Raw genomic sequence first — 15,729 nt, forward strand, 5'->3', positions numbered from 1 at the left:
AGATACACAATGTTTTTATGCTACATTTGTATCATTTGAAGACGATTAAGTTATATGATGTTTTTTTGCCATATTTTTATCAGTTCAAGACGATGAAGATATACAATGTTTTAAAACTAAATTTATATCAGTTGAAGACTATCATGGTGAACATGTTGTTATACTACATTGTATCAGTTGAAAACTAGAATATGTACAATTTATTTATATTAAGTTTATATTATTTCAAGGCTGTGAATATATATAATTTTCTTACAGTATATTTATATTAGTTACCCAATGTACCTGTACTATATTGATATCACTTCAAGACAATCAAGATATGCAATGCTTTTTTGTTTGATTTACATGAATTGAGAACTTTGAAGATGTACAATGTTCTTATATCATTGTTATTGTATTTATATGAGTTCAAAACGATCCAGATATACAATGTTTTTATGCTACATTATATAATAGTTCAATACCAACAGGATATACAATGTTTTTATACTACATATATATCAGTTCAATACAAACAAGATATACAATGTTTTTATATCTCATTTCTATCAGATTTTCAATGTTCTTATTCCACATTTGTTTCAGTTGAATACGATTAAGTTATACAATGTTCTTAAACTACATTTGTATCAGTTCAAGACGATCAAGCTATAGAATGTTTTTATATTACATTTATGAGTTGAGGTATTTCAAGATATACAATGCTCTTATGCTTCATTTACATTAGTTCAAGAGTGAGTTGACAAACAATATTCTTATACTATATTTATATCAGTTCAAGACTATCAAGACATACAATGTTCATATACTCCATTTATATCAGTTCAAGACTATAAAGATATATAATGTTCCTCTACTATCTTGATATTTCAAAATTGTGACGATGTACAATGTTCTTATTCTAAATTTTTGTGAGTTAAAGAATATCAAGATACAGTGTTCTTATACTAAATTTATATCAGTTAAAGACGATCAAGATATACAGTGTTATTTCACTCTCATTTATATCAGTTTAAGACTATAAAGATATAGCATGTTTTACACCAGATAGGTCATTTCAAGACAATCAAGATATATAATGCTCTTTTGTTTCATTTACACCAATTGAGAACTATGAATATATACAATGTTTTTATTTTGAATTTACACAACTTTAAAACTATCAAGATATTAAATGTTCTTGTACCACATTTTATATCAGTTCAAGACAATCAAAATATACCATGTTTTTAAATCACACTTATATCAGATACACAATGTTTTTATTCTACATTTTTATCAGTTGAAGACCATTAAGTTATATAATGTTTTTATGCTACATTTTTATCAGTTCAAGACGATGAAAATATACAATGTTTTAAAACTAAATTTATATCAGTTGAAGACTATCATGGTGAACATGTTGTTATACTACATTGTATCAGTTGAAAACTAGAATATGTACAATTTATTTATATTAAGTTTATATTATTTCAAGGCTGTGAATATATATAATTTTCTTACAGTATATTTATATTAGTTACCCAATGTACCTGTACTATATTTATATCACTTCAAGACAATCAAGATATGCAAAGCTTTTTTGTTTGATTTACATGAATTGAGAACTTTGAAGATGTACAATGTTCTTATATCATTGTTATTGTATTTATATCAGTTCAAGACGATCCAGATATACAATGTTTTTATGCTACATTATATAATAGTTCAATACAAACAAGATTTACAATGTTTTTATATCTCATTTCTATCAGATTTTTAATGTTCTTATTCCACATTTGTTTCAGTTGAGTACGATTAAGTTATACAATGTTCTTAAACTACATTTGTATCAGTTCAAGACGATCAAGCTATAGAATGTTTTTATACTACATTTATGAGTTGAGGTATTTCAAGATATACAATTCTCTTATGCTTCATTTACATTAGTTCAATTCTTTGAAGATATAAAATGTTCTTATAGTACATTTATATTAGTTCAAGAGTGAGTTGATAAACAATATTCTTATACTATATTTATATCAGTTCAAGACTATGAAGACATACAATGTTCATATACTCCATTTATATCAGTTCAATTCTATAAAGATATATAATGTTCCTCTACTATCTTGATATCATTTCAAAATTGTGACGATGTACAATGTCTTTATTCTAAATTTTTGTGAGTTCAAGAATATCAAGATACAGTGTTCTTATATTAAATTTATATCAGTTGAAAACGATCAAGATATTCAGTGTTATTTCACTCTCATTTATATCAGTTCAAGACAATCAAGATATATAATGCTCTTTTGTTTCATTTACACCAATTGAGAACTATGAATATATACAATGTTTTTATATAGAATTTATACAACTTTAAAACTATCAAGATATGAAATGTTCTTGTACATTTTATATCAGTTCAAGACTATCAAGACATACAATGTTCATATACTCCATTTATATCAGTTCAAGACTATAAAGATATATAATGTTCCTCTACTATCTTGATATCATTTCAAAATTGTGACGATGTACAATGTTCTTATTCTAAATATTTATGAGTTCAAGAAAATCAAGATACAGTGTTGTTATACTAAATTGATATCAGTTGAAGACGATCAATATATACAGTGTTCCTTCTCTCCATTTATATCAGTTTAAGACTATAAAGATATAGAATGTTTTACACCAGATATGTCATTTCAAGACAATCAAGATATATAATGCACTTTTGTTTCATTTACATCATTTGAGAACTATGAATATATACAATGTTTTTATATAGAATTTATACAACTTTAAAACTATCAATATATAAAATCGTTTTATACTACATTTTATATCAGTTCAAGACGATCTAGATATACAATGTTTTTATACTACATTTATATCAGTTCAAGAGAATCAAGAAATACAATGTTTTGATACGACATATATATCAGTTGAATATCGTCTGAATTTTGTAATGATATCAAGATAGTAGAGGAACATTATATATCTTAATAGTCTTGAACTGATATAAATGGAGTATATGAACATTGTATGTCTTGATAGTCTTGAACTGATATAAATATAGTATAAGAATATTGTTTATCAACTCACTCCTGAACTAATATAAATGTACTATAAGAACATCTTATATCTTCAAAGAATTGAACTAATGTAAATAAAGCATAAGAGCATTATATATCTTGAAAAATGTCAACTCATAAATGCAGTATAAAAACATTGTATATCTTGATCGTCTTGAACTGATACAAATGTAGTGTAAGAACATTGTATAACATAATCGTCTTCAACTATTACAAATGTGGAATAAGAACATTGAGAATCTGATAGAAATGTGATATAAAAACATTGTATATCTCGATCGTCTTGAACTGATATAAAATGTAGTATAAGAACATTTTATATCTTGATTTTCTTGAACTGATATACATGTCAGTCCTCATTGCGGACTGCAAACGAAATCTACAGATCATGTAGCATAACCGGCAAGGACGTGAGAATTTAACAAGTCGAAAGCTTCAAATATCTTGGATATACTATAACATCAAATGCAAAAAGGACACAGAAATAAAGAAAAGAATTGCAATGTCCAAGGATACTTTCTATAAAATGAAGTCCATATTCACAAAGAGGAACATAACAAATGTCACTAACAAATTAACACCTTGAAATCATATGTATGGTCTGTTCTCTTATATGGCTGTGAGAGCTGGACACTGAACAAAGATACAGAGAAGAGATTAGAAGCTGCTGAAATGTGTTTCCTTAGAAGGATGCTAAAAATATCATGGACTGAAAGAAAAACAAATGTGGAAGTCATGGAACTGGCAGGATACAAAGGTCCCTGATGAAAACTATAAGAAAGAGACAAATGGAATTTCTAGGACACATCTTTAGGAAGAATGGGATAGAGAAACAAATGCTATGTGGAAAAACAGAAGGGAGGAAAAGCAGAGGGTGTCAAAGAACTAAATATATCGACAGCCTCAATAACTATGTCACCAAGAACTCAATGAGCAACATTGAGTTGATAAGGAGGATTGACAACAGAGAAATCTGGCATGCCATGGTCGTCGATGTCTGCCGCAGATTTGACACATGAAGAAGAAAAAGATGTGGATCGTCTTGAACTGATATAAATATAGTAACAATGATATAAAAACATTGCACATATTCAAAGTTCTCAATTCACGTAAATCAAACAAAAGAGCATTGCACATCTTGATTGTCTTCAAGTGATAATAATGTAGTACAGGTACATTGGGTAACTAATATAAATGTAGTGTAAGAACATTATATATCTTCACAGCCTTGAAATAATATAAACTTAATACAAGTAACTTGTACATATTCTCGTTTTCAACTGATACAATGTAGTATAACAACATTGATAGTCTTCAACTGATATAAATTTAGTATAATAACATTGTATATCTTGATCGTCTTGAACTGATATAAAATGTAGTATAAGAACATTTTATATCTTGATACTTTTGAAGTTGTATAAATTCCATATAAAAAATTTGTATATATTCATAGTTCTCAATTCAGGTAAATGAAACAAAAGAGCATTATATATCTTGATTGTCTTGAAATGACATATCTGATATAAAACATTCTATATCTATAGTCTTAAACTGATATAAATGGAGTGAAAGAACACTGTGTCTTGATAGTCTTGAACTCATAAAAATTTAGAATAAGAACATTGTACATCGTCACAATTTTGAAATGATATCAAGATAGTAGAGGAACATTATATATCTTTATAGTCTTAAACTGATATAAATGGAGTAGAAAAACATTGTATATCATGATAGTCTTGAACTGATATAAATATAGTATAAGAATATTGTATATCATTTCACTCTTGAACTAATATAAATGTACTATAAGAACATTTCATATCTTCATAGACTTGAAGTAATGTAAATGAAGCATAAGAGCATTGTTTATCTTGAAAAATCTCAACTCATAAATGTAGTATAAAAACATTGTATATCTTGATCGTCTTGAACTAATACAAATAAAGTGTGAGAACACTGTATAACTTAATCGTCTTCAACTGATACAAATGTGGAATAAAAACATTGTGTATCTGATAGAAATGTGGTATAAGAACAATGTATATATTGATAGCCTTAAACTCATATAAATGAAATATAAGAGTATTGTATATCTTGATAGTTTTGAACTCATGCAAATGAAACAAAACAGCATCGTATATCTTGATAATCTGGAACTCATGTAAACGTACTATAAGAACATTGTATATCTTCACAGTATTGAATTGATATAAATGTGGAATGCAAACTTTGTGTATCTGATATAAATGTAGTGTTAGAACATTGTATATCGTCACAGTTGTAAAAATATATAAATTTAGAACAAGAACATTGTGAAACTTGATAGTCTTCAACTGATACAAATGTAGCATAAAACTATTGTATATCTTGATAGTTTTGAATTGATGTAAATGAAACAAAAGAGCATTGTATATCTTCATAGTCTTGAAATGATATAAATGTAGTATAAGTACACTGTATATGTTCATCGTCTTTTACTGAGATAAAAGTAGTATGAGAACATTGCGTATCTTGATCGCCTTCAACTGGTATAAATGTAGTATAAAAACATTGTATATCTTTATAGTATTAAACTGATATAAATGTTTGTCTTGATAGTCATCAATTGATAAAATGTAGTGTACGAACATTGTGTATATTGATATTCTTGAACTGATACAAATGTAGAATAAAAACAATGTTCATCGTCATAGTTTTCAAGTGATATAAATTTGGTATAAGATTACTGTGTATCATGATAAGCTGGAACTGATATGAATGTACTGAAAGAACATTGTTCATCTTGATAGTCTTCAACTATTATATATTTAGTATAAGAACATTGTGTATCTTGATAGTCTTTAGGTGATATGAATCTACTAGAAGAACATTGTTCACCTTCATAGTCTTCAACTGATATAAATTTAGTACAGGAGCATTGTGAACTTTGGTTGTCTTGAACTGATATCAATGTAGTATAAGAACACTATATATCTTCACAGTTTTGAAATCATATGAATGTTGTATGAGAACATTGTATATCTTTATAGTCTTGAACTGATGTAAACGGAGTATAAAAACATTGTATATCTTGATCGTCTTGAACTGACATAAATGTAGAAAAAATCTGGAAAAAATTCTTCTTTAAATGTTGCAGAATAGTTAATGATTTTGAAAAAAAAGCATTTCAGTGATTTATGTAAAAAAATTACTTCATGTACATTAATCTGTAATAACAATTCCCTTGATAAAAAACAATAGACATGTTATATACACAAAGGGGCACAGTAAATAATTATACTATTAATAAATATACAAAATATAATCATATCAAAATTATCCTATATTCTGTATAGAAAATGATGGAAAGAATAAAGCCAACTTAAGATGCAAATAAGACAAATTTCTTCCACCATTCAATATGTCAATTATTGAACTACATAATTCATATGACAACTGCACATAAAAAACTGTAAATAAGATTTAATTTTTTTACATACACCATTGCAACTTTTAAAACACGAGAAATTTCAATATTTGTTGATGTTTTTGAGTGAAAAATTTAGCAATTTAACTACTTTGTGATGATAAAACTGGAGAAGTGCTAATAAGCATGCACAATATGTAATGAGTAATAAACAGATTCATAAATTCTTATAAACTATTGAACATACCACATAATACAAGCTTGGTACATCACCATTATGAGAAAAATTCCTATGTAATTATACTTTTGTGGATTCCTCAATCTGTCCTTCAGTAGAACTACCATCTGATGCTGATCCACTTGCAATAACTTCACCTTTCATGGACAACTTGTCACTGAGGACTGAGTCAACATTTGTTTGAGAATGGATATCTTCAGCACTCCAATAAACACTCAACTCTGACTCTGAATCTTACAGAAATAATAATAATAAAAACAATTAAAGAATGCACAGAAATGGTAGTTTTTAATTGTTGTTCCATGTTGAAATTAATAAGTAAATTGTAAGGAAGATCTGGTATTCTTATGTCCAAATTTTTCTTACTTTTCAACTAGTATATATTAAAGTACATACATTGGTGTGTTTGGCTGGGGATTCTTCTAGAACAAGTGTCTATGACTTATTAGCAATAAATGAACAGTACACACTCCACTTGTGTTTAAATAATATATTCAAAACAAGTTAAATGCAAGTACAAAAATTTTATATTTTACATGGTGTTTATTATAGTTGTATCTCAGATACAGTTCTCTTCTTGTCAACGGAACCACTTAGGCCAAATAAATTGCTTTAGAATTCAGATGAGAAGTCAATCTATTTTTAACTCAAAAACTATCAGTTTTTAAATCACTTATTCCTTTTCTTGTCTTTCTTTTTTTATCACAACAGTATCGATGTACAGTTCACTTAAACCATCTCGTGAGTTACTACAGTTGTATATTGAACTTCCTGATACTTGTTTACTTTCTAGTACATTGGTCTACTTTCAATAAATGTCTGCTTTTTTTACATATAATCCTACTTCCAATAAATGTTTTCTATATTTGCTCATAGACCTACTTCCAAATAGTCGTCTGCTTTTTGTCAAAATCCACAATGATAAGTTCAACTGCTTTATAACACCCCTTGACAAAATACATTATTCTCTTAAAGTATCAGAAAACTGTTAACATTACGTTAACATATCAACAATTAGGCTATTCATTCCCAAGACATTTAGCCTCACATATTCCAACCTTTCTCTAACCAAAACATTCTTTTACTTGACTTTACTTTTGGCTTTCTTCCCATTTTTATCTGTCTTCTTGCCACTATTTATAATGTGTTATAACGTGGGTCTTATAGAAATTTCTGTATCCTTGATATCAATGGCTTGCATATGGCATTCGATAGCCTCCACATCAATATATTATGACTTACAGTCACAATTCTTCAAACAATCATCTGCTTTAACTCAAATCTCATAAAAAAAACAATAATCAAATATTAATTCCTAAAATAAATAAACAAACACTACCTTCACTAACCAGTCTTTTATGTCTGCCAGTTTACATTTTCAATAAGATAATGACAAACTGTAATTAGTGACCAATCAATCATAAAAACTGGCTCTAATTTAACTGTTTGTTGAATAAAATCTCCTTTTAGCTGTAAATCTTTTTTAGATATTTTAGAAAACCCTTTAGACCCAAAACAACTATAAATGTTATTTAACTACAGTGTCCCTACAAATATTCGATCTATCATTCGTCACTTGAGTTATACCAGTTTCAGAGAATTTCACCACTCATGATTTAGCCTTGACGAGGGCAAATTGAGGGGTGAAATTCCCTAAAACTGGAATAATTTTTCAATAAGTCGTAAATGAAATGAGAAATCTAGCTTCACATTTATTATTTTAAATGCCTCTGCATCAGAATAAATTAAGAGCATCAGGCATATTTTATACACATACAAAATATTTTATACAACAGGCAAAAGCACATTTTTCTACACCACAGTTATTCTTTTTCCAGAGGACATGAGGAAGCCTACTTTACCCCCAAAAATACTCAACTGCACTTAAATTTTTTCAAATTTCAAGGGATATACATCTTGGAGATAAATTTTATGTATTTACTGATACAACTGTAGCATTTTAGACACTTGTAAAAAATAAAATGTTAGGGAGTGCAATAAAAGCACGTTTAACAAACGGATTTATGTAAATATCTTCTTATTTACCACAGAGTGATAACAATAACAATGAAATTCACAAAACAAAGAGTGATCATTTAGCACTATATTCAATATTCTAATATAGTAAATTATTATGCAAGGCTATTACATTTTTAATTGTCACAATTTATTACAAATTATTTGACATAAAATTCCTACTGATAATTTAAACTGGTATGTACTGTTATTTGTTTGTTACGATTCATTATTTTTTTATATTATATATGGTTTAGTTTGTTTGTAATTTCATACAAATCCACATGAAGACTATTGATGTTAGCTTTCCTAATTTAACAGTGAAAGACTAAAGTGATTGCAGCTTGTCATCACCACCCACTGCCAACTCTTGAGCTACTCTTTTACCAGTGAATAGTGGGAGTGACTTTTATATCAAAATAACCTCACAACTGAAAGGGTGAGCATGTTTGTTGGGATGAGGATTTGAACTCACAACCTGCAGATTGTAAGTCGAGTGCCCTACCTATCTGACCATGTCAAACACATTATACATGTATTAGTATGTATTATAAAAATTGTGCTATTACTGTTAGTGTATGTGAAACCTATTTTGTATGATTCCTAGAATTCACTGAGAATTCTCTGCTATGAACATGTAGATCTAGGCCTAATATAAATAAAATTTCCTTTCGACTGATGCTGTATATGTTGTCCACTGTCTGATTTGGTTTGGCAATGCTTGATGTCCAACACATAGTTAGGCCATATGTTATTTTGGATATTTTTTGTAATGCAATCACAGAAAAATGTATGCAGTTACTGTCTGTATAACATATTTTTGCCACACCTACTGAAAAAAAAAAAAAATTTGTGATACATGAGAGGGATCTAGTACAATATCTCACTTCCATGGTACTGACTCTCACTTGAAAACAAACTAACTTTTGATGTTACATTTCTATCCATAAATAATATTTTTCCAAAATATGATGTTACTTTGTGAAAAATTATGACTTGAATGAAGTAATCAAATGAAGACAACAACCAAAATTTATCTAATTTTGATAAATATTCTACAAGTTGTTTGAACAATGTTTCAGTTATGAACAACTGATCTAAGTTTTTCTTAAGATGAACTGAATCATCGTCTTTGTTTTGCTTTTGGACAAAATCTTTTTTTGTTTGCCTTTTTTATTTTCTAATCATCTTTTGAAAATTTTTAGTCTTGTATTTGACTGAAAAATGTGTTTGACAACTGTTTTATTGAAACAGAACCATTTTTTTTCTAATTTTACAACAGTGTAATTTCTAATCTTGAAAAATACAAACTATAATTATTAAATTACATACCTAATATATATTTTACTTTGAAACAAACAAAGTTTTAAGATGTCTTATAAAAGTATTACAAAATAAATAAAATGGTAGACTATATAAAAAAAATATTTGGGTAAGTTATCATCCAGTGAGACATTCTCCATGTACCACATGAGGGTACTGATAACATAAATTTATTGACAATTTTGGCTATGCTGTAAACCTAAAATATTAAATGAATCATACAATGGTGTGATTTATAACATATTATTTCAACAAATGATAGCTGCAGATGTAGTTTTTGTTGCATAACTGAATAAGCATATCTACTGTAGACAAAAGCCAGTGTCTTTTTGTAAAACTGCACTCCCATAAAGGGTGTTATATATTACCTCAATTTTTTTATTAGTCCATAAACTGAAAGAATAAGATAAAATGTCTAAAAAGCAAAAACTAAAGTTTTATTTATCAATTTAGTGTCTGTGTTGATTTAGAAGTGTGGTTTTTAATTAATAATTTCCATGATATAATAGCAAAACAGCTCAATTCACAAATAATTTAGTTTAAAATCTAAACAGATATTTTCACTTCCAAGTCTTTATGTACTTGAGCCAAAGTTAAGTGATTCAATACTATTTCATTAATTTCGGCTTAACTGAAAGAAAAAGAATAGTTCATTAAGCTGACTTATAGCAAATATAAACATTTGATAAATATAAACAAATGTTATTTACATTTTTTAAATATATGCTAAAGATTATTAAAACTTTTTAAACTTGAAATTGTAAACAAAAGTAAAGTAACTATGAGTTTTAATGAAGTAATGTTTCTGGTAGGTTTATTAGATCTAATGGTCAAGTTAGGTTACAAATAACATTAGAGTCAAATAATATTTAGCTACATGTGTTAAAACTATGAATGCAAACTTTTTAAATTATGCAATAAAGAAAGCTTGTTGAAGGAAAGGTGAGGGCACCTGCAGACTTACAAAACTCAAACTGACCTGCTCTTAATGGATTGGAGAAATGAGAAACAATGTATTTGGACCTAAGTTATGTGATTCCACCATTCTTTTTCATTTCAGGTTTAATTACAAAAAACTTGTATTTTGGGCTTGCTTGTTCCATCAGGATAAAGTTTGTTTACAGTTAAGCAAAAAGCTGCAAAACAGACTATCTCTGGTCTGCCCACCACAGGTATCAAAACCTGATTTCTAGTGTTGACTTCATCTTATAGGATGCCCAAACAATTGGGTTTCAGTCTTTAGTGTGACTGTTAGGCTGATATCTATTTCTGCAAAATTTAAAGCAACACCTGAAACTGTACAATGTTAACAAGTTCTGCTGTTATTATGTACATCCAAATCTAAATCTAGTTAACACATTAGGTCAAAGTACTAACACTAAACATGTTTGGTTCTATTATTAGTTATATCGGTGTCCAATGCACAGAAATGAATTTTTAAGATCTGGCCTATGCATGAACCTAGAAGTCCTATGGCATATAATACAGGGTGTTCGGAAAACCACTGTGCAGTTTTGTATGTTAATAAATATATAAGTGACTTAATACAAATACTGATATTTCTTTATGATCCCAAAGTCAAACTTGATACGTTTATCAACATTAAAAACAAATAAAAATTGTTTTCTCATAGTATCAACAGATCTGATCTGTCAAATATGGTTAACATATTCTTGGACCTATGCATCACATCAGACGATAACATGCATGTACGACTACGAAAACACAGTCCATTAAATAGTTAACATGTTTCCAAACTGTTTACTTATCTTTAAACTTAAGTAAACTTTGTGGGTCACAGTATGGGCAAATTACGCGTACAGTAACAATTAGTATTAGTTCTATTTGAGAACCAAATAACCTTATTGACTTACTTTTAAACTTAATAATCATAACTATAAAGAAATTTGCCTTTACTGTTTACCGATCCAGAAGACTTCTAATATTTATAACTGAACCCTTTCTCTCAACGATGAGTATATATGAATGCAATTTTTCAGCTCCGAATATCCAACAGCTAAGGTCACATATATGTGTTTTTATTTACACTTCTAAAGAAACCGATATCCGTGTTGAAAAGTAGTTTTAAAAATTATCGTGTATTTTCAATTCTGTATCAGACAGCTTAACAAATGCCCAGGCTAAAACACATAGTTGAGAATAAAAGCAATAAAGTTCATAAACTTAAAACACGATTTAATGCGATAAAATACCTTAAACTTTTACATAAAACTCCTTATGCAAAATTTACGACGTTATCTTGTGTTCGATCTTCTTGTTCTCTACTTTTGAAACTTTAACGAACATATACGTAATGCGCACAAGAGCCAATAGAAGGCAAGGTACTACAGAAAGACATGCGCACTGCAATAGACAGAAAATATGACGTTCGCCTATTTCTTGACATCATTATTAATATTTATTTTATAGATGTAATGTTTTTTGTTTATCCGTTAAATAGCCATTAAAATTAAGATTTGCAAATAACAATTGCGTCAAACTCTATTTTTAGATAAAGATTAAAACCTTATTGCGACAACTAATGAACTGTGGTTGAGTTACCACATAAAATCTTCTTCAGAAACTAAACTTCGATAATTATGCACGATACTTTTATATATGTAAAAACAGCTCGTTTGGTTTGAGAATTTTTTTTTTTTTATGTAGAGCAGCAAACAACGTTTCAACCTTCGGTGATCATCAGGTTCACAAAGAAAGAAAGAGGTAACTGACTAATAGATGACCACATGTTTGAAGTGTAACTGGGTGTAGGAATGTAGAGGGCGAGCTTAGATGTTTGAACATATATATATATATATTTGAATGTGTAGTACTTCCACATAAAAAAAAAAACGCCAGAAGTAGTCATCTATGATGAAGATGCAGGAAGTTTGATGGCAAATCCTCACCTAATTACACTTTACCATTTCGTATACAAGAGTTGTATTACTGGAGATATAGCAGAGTTACAGCTGATTAACGCTATAGACCGTTTACTCGTGGAAGGTAATGACGACTTCTCCACCAGACCTCATGAGGTTGGCAAAACAAATACCTCATAAGATTGATACTGGCAGTGCAACTCCAATAAGCCAGTTGGCTTAATGACAGCAACTTGCAAAAAAAGGCTGAAACATACAAAGAAATCGAAGGCTTTAAATAACAAGGGGTGTAAAATCCGACCACTAGTCCTTGTGCATCATTACGAATTGTTACGGAAGAATGAATCAATCTTTAAGATTAAAAAATATGTATAAATTCACAAAAAATAATTCCAGCAACTGCCAATTATTTAATCTACCTTGGATGTTTGTCTGGATCAAAATGTTTTTCAGTAATCGATTTTAAGAGAGAATATTAGTAAGTTTAAGACAATGAAGCAAGTAAAGAGAACAGTCTTTGCCTCTGGGAATAGCTTACGGCAATTTTTTTTTTTGTATAGTCATTTGAATTACGTCATGAACCCGCTACACTTCATTGACTAATGGTGTATGCTTTCTTTGAAGAACCATAAAACGCCACTGCATATAGGAAGAACTTTGCTCGTGCTTATGATGAGCCAATAACATTTCTGAAACAACTGAAGAAAGAAAATCTTAAGAAAAAGTGTGAATTGTTTCATTAATAAGCAAGTTTCCTGGGACACGTACTCAGCAGACAAATTGCATTCACAGACCTATTTAAGACTCAATCTGTGTGAAGTAAAGGGATTTCGTGAACTGTGTTCTCAGTGTAGTCATTCTATAAAACTGTTCTGATACAGCTCGTCATCTACACTATTATTATTTGATGCATCAAAGTTGGTGTCTGGAAGTTTATAGTTCGGAGTTCCATAAACTTTAACTGTATAACTTAAATGTTGTGCACCATTTTGAACAGTTATAGAAATACTGATACATTATCCACAAAACCATTTATTAATAAAGGACGTGTGCAAGTACTGTGATAAGTGGGATGCATGAGAGTGAAGACAACAAACCCATGTTACAGCAGAAATAGCCAAAGCGAGAATATTCACAAATGATGATGACCTAACGTGGTGCAACACTCAACTTTGAAGATGTTGAGGAAAAAGATATGCGTCTGAAACTAATTATTCAGTAGATCAAGAATAGTGTAGAAAAACTCTCAATTCCAACAGTTTTTACGTACAACCTTAAGAAAATGATATACTTGGCACAATGGGAATCATTATGCCCACAAGAAAGTCTATGTTGAAAATAGGAAGATACCAATGGACAGAAACATGACTTCAGTTGCTACTTCCAATGTCTACATTCTGAATTGCTTCAACATGGAAATATGACAGCTAGATTCTTATGCATTAAGAAGACAGTAAGATTGTCCTTTTATTAGGTTGAATGTTAAGGATCTGTAGAGAATTGATATAAATCATGTGAACTATGCTGTGAACAAAAAAGTCCACCACTTGACAAAATTCCTGTTAATGGTCTTAGTCTGCTGTCACAAAGTAATAATAAAAAATGAATACATATAGTTATGATGGATTATTCTACAAAAGCAAAAGCATATTATGTCACTAAATAGAAAGTGGAAACTGGAGCAAAGAAAATCATTAATGAATTTGTTTCAAGATTTGGAGGGCTCAATAAACCTCATTCATACCAGAGAAAATTTTGTAACAGCCTTCTTTGTGAAAATGTGTCAATTATTTGAAAGCAGAAATACCAGAATAACAGTTTCAATGGCATTGTGAAGATACACAGCTACATATTTTGAATCACTTAACAATTTATATGGACAGATAGAAGAAAACATGGGTTTAAAATCTTCGAGTAATACTTATGAGTTACAAAATCACATTATAAAAACTGTAGACAACATACAATTATCACTGATAGTTGAGAGAGAAGTTAAGGTGTCATTGGAACCACTGCACATGCATTAATAAGATAGTTAATTAGCAGGGCTTCACAAATAATCTGTAGAAAGGCCAAGGAACATCACTGAGGTCATACAGGAATTTACTGGTACATTGTTGTACAGGTGTTGGTAAGGGTCATATTTTGTACTGAAAAGGATGAGTGATCTGGTTCATATGATCCATAAGGATGATTAGTAGCAGCCAAAGTTCAACCACTATGATTGTCTTTGTAAGTAATTTGGTAAGAGAAAGGCATGCGTGATAAATTCATAGAACTTGTTTTGTGGAAGGTCAACCTGCTAGTCTTGAATTCCTGTAGAAACCACTTTCAAAAGATCACTAGGGATAGACACACAAGTGAATTTTCTCGAATAACTATTTTGGGAGAACTCCGTTAGTGATAACAAGTGTCAATACTACACAAGAGGCCATCCCATATGTATAACACAACTCTCAGAAAATAAAACCATAAAAAATAGACTTGTTGAATGGCCAATCCTGTGTTATTTTGAATTAGCATTATTCAAAGGACTTCTCAACCCAGTAAGTAGTCAGTGTTGTAAGCTATCATTAAATATTTGTTTGCTAGAGTTATAATTTTGATATTTCTTGAAACAGTAAAAGAGTATGATGTAAATATGAGAATCAATGAATTGAATTTTTTTTTAATTTTTACACAGCTATTTAAGTACTATCTGTACTAGCCATACTTAACTTAGCAGAGATAGACTAGAGAGAGGTCAAAAAGTCAGCACCACCCATCTTGGGTTTCCAT

General features: G+C 29.3%; 1 protein-coding gene across 3 annotated transcripts in view; it reads right to left on the reverse strand.

Moving 5' to 3' along the window:
* Positions 1-12,367, reverse strand: part of LOC143233943 (uncharacterized) — a 55,522-nt gene extending 43,155 nt beyond the window's left edge. For 2 of the 3 annotated variants that reach the window (XM_076470870.1, XM_076470869.1), the window contains exons 1-2: positions 12,283-12,367; positions 6,740-6,963 (exon numbers count right to left, since the gene is read on the reverse strand). The gene's annotated coding sequence lies outside the window, so the exon portion shown is untranslated. Of the gene's footprint in view, positions 1-6,739; positions 6,964-11,993; positions 12,190-12,282 lie in introns of those variants that run through there. The other variant, XM_076470871.1, reaches the window with a different exon arrangement.
* Positions 12,368-15,729: the final 3,362 nt, after the last annotated feature.

This window comes from Tachypleus tridentatus, chromosome 12 (genome assembly GCF_004210375.1).
Source record: "Tachypleus tridentatus isolate NWPU-2018 chromosome 12, ASM421037v1, whole genome shotgun sequence".
Classification (NCBI taxonomy): domain Eukaryota; kingdom Metazoa; phylum Arthropoda; class Merostomata; order Xiphosura; family Limulidae; genus Tachypleus; species Tachypleus tridentatus.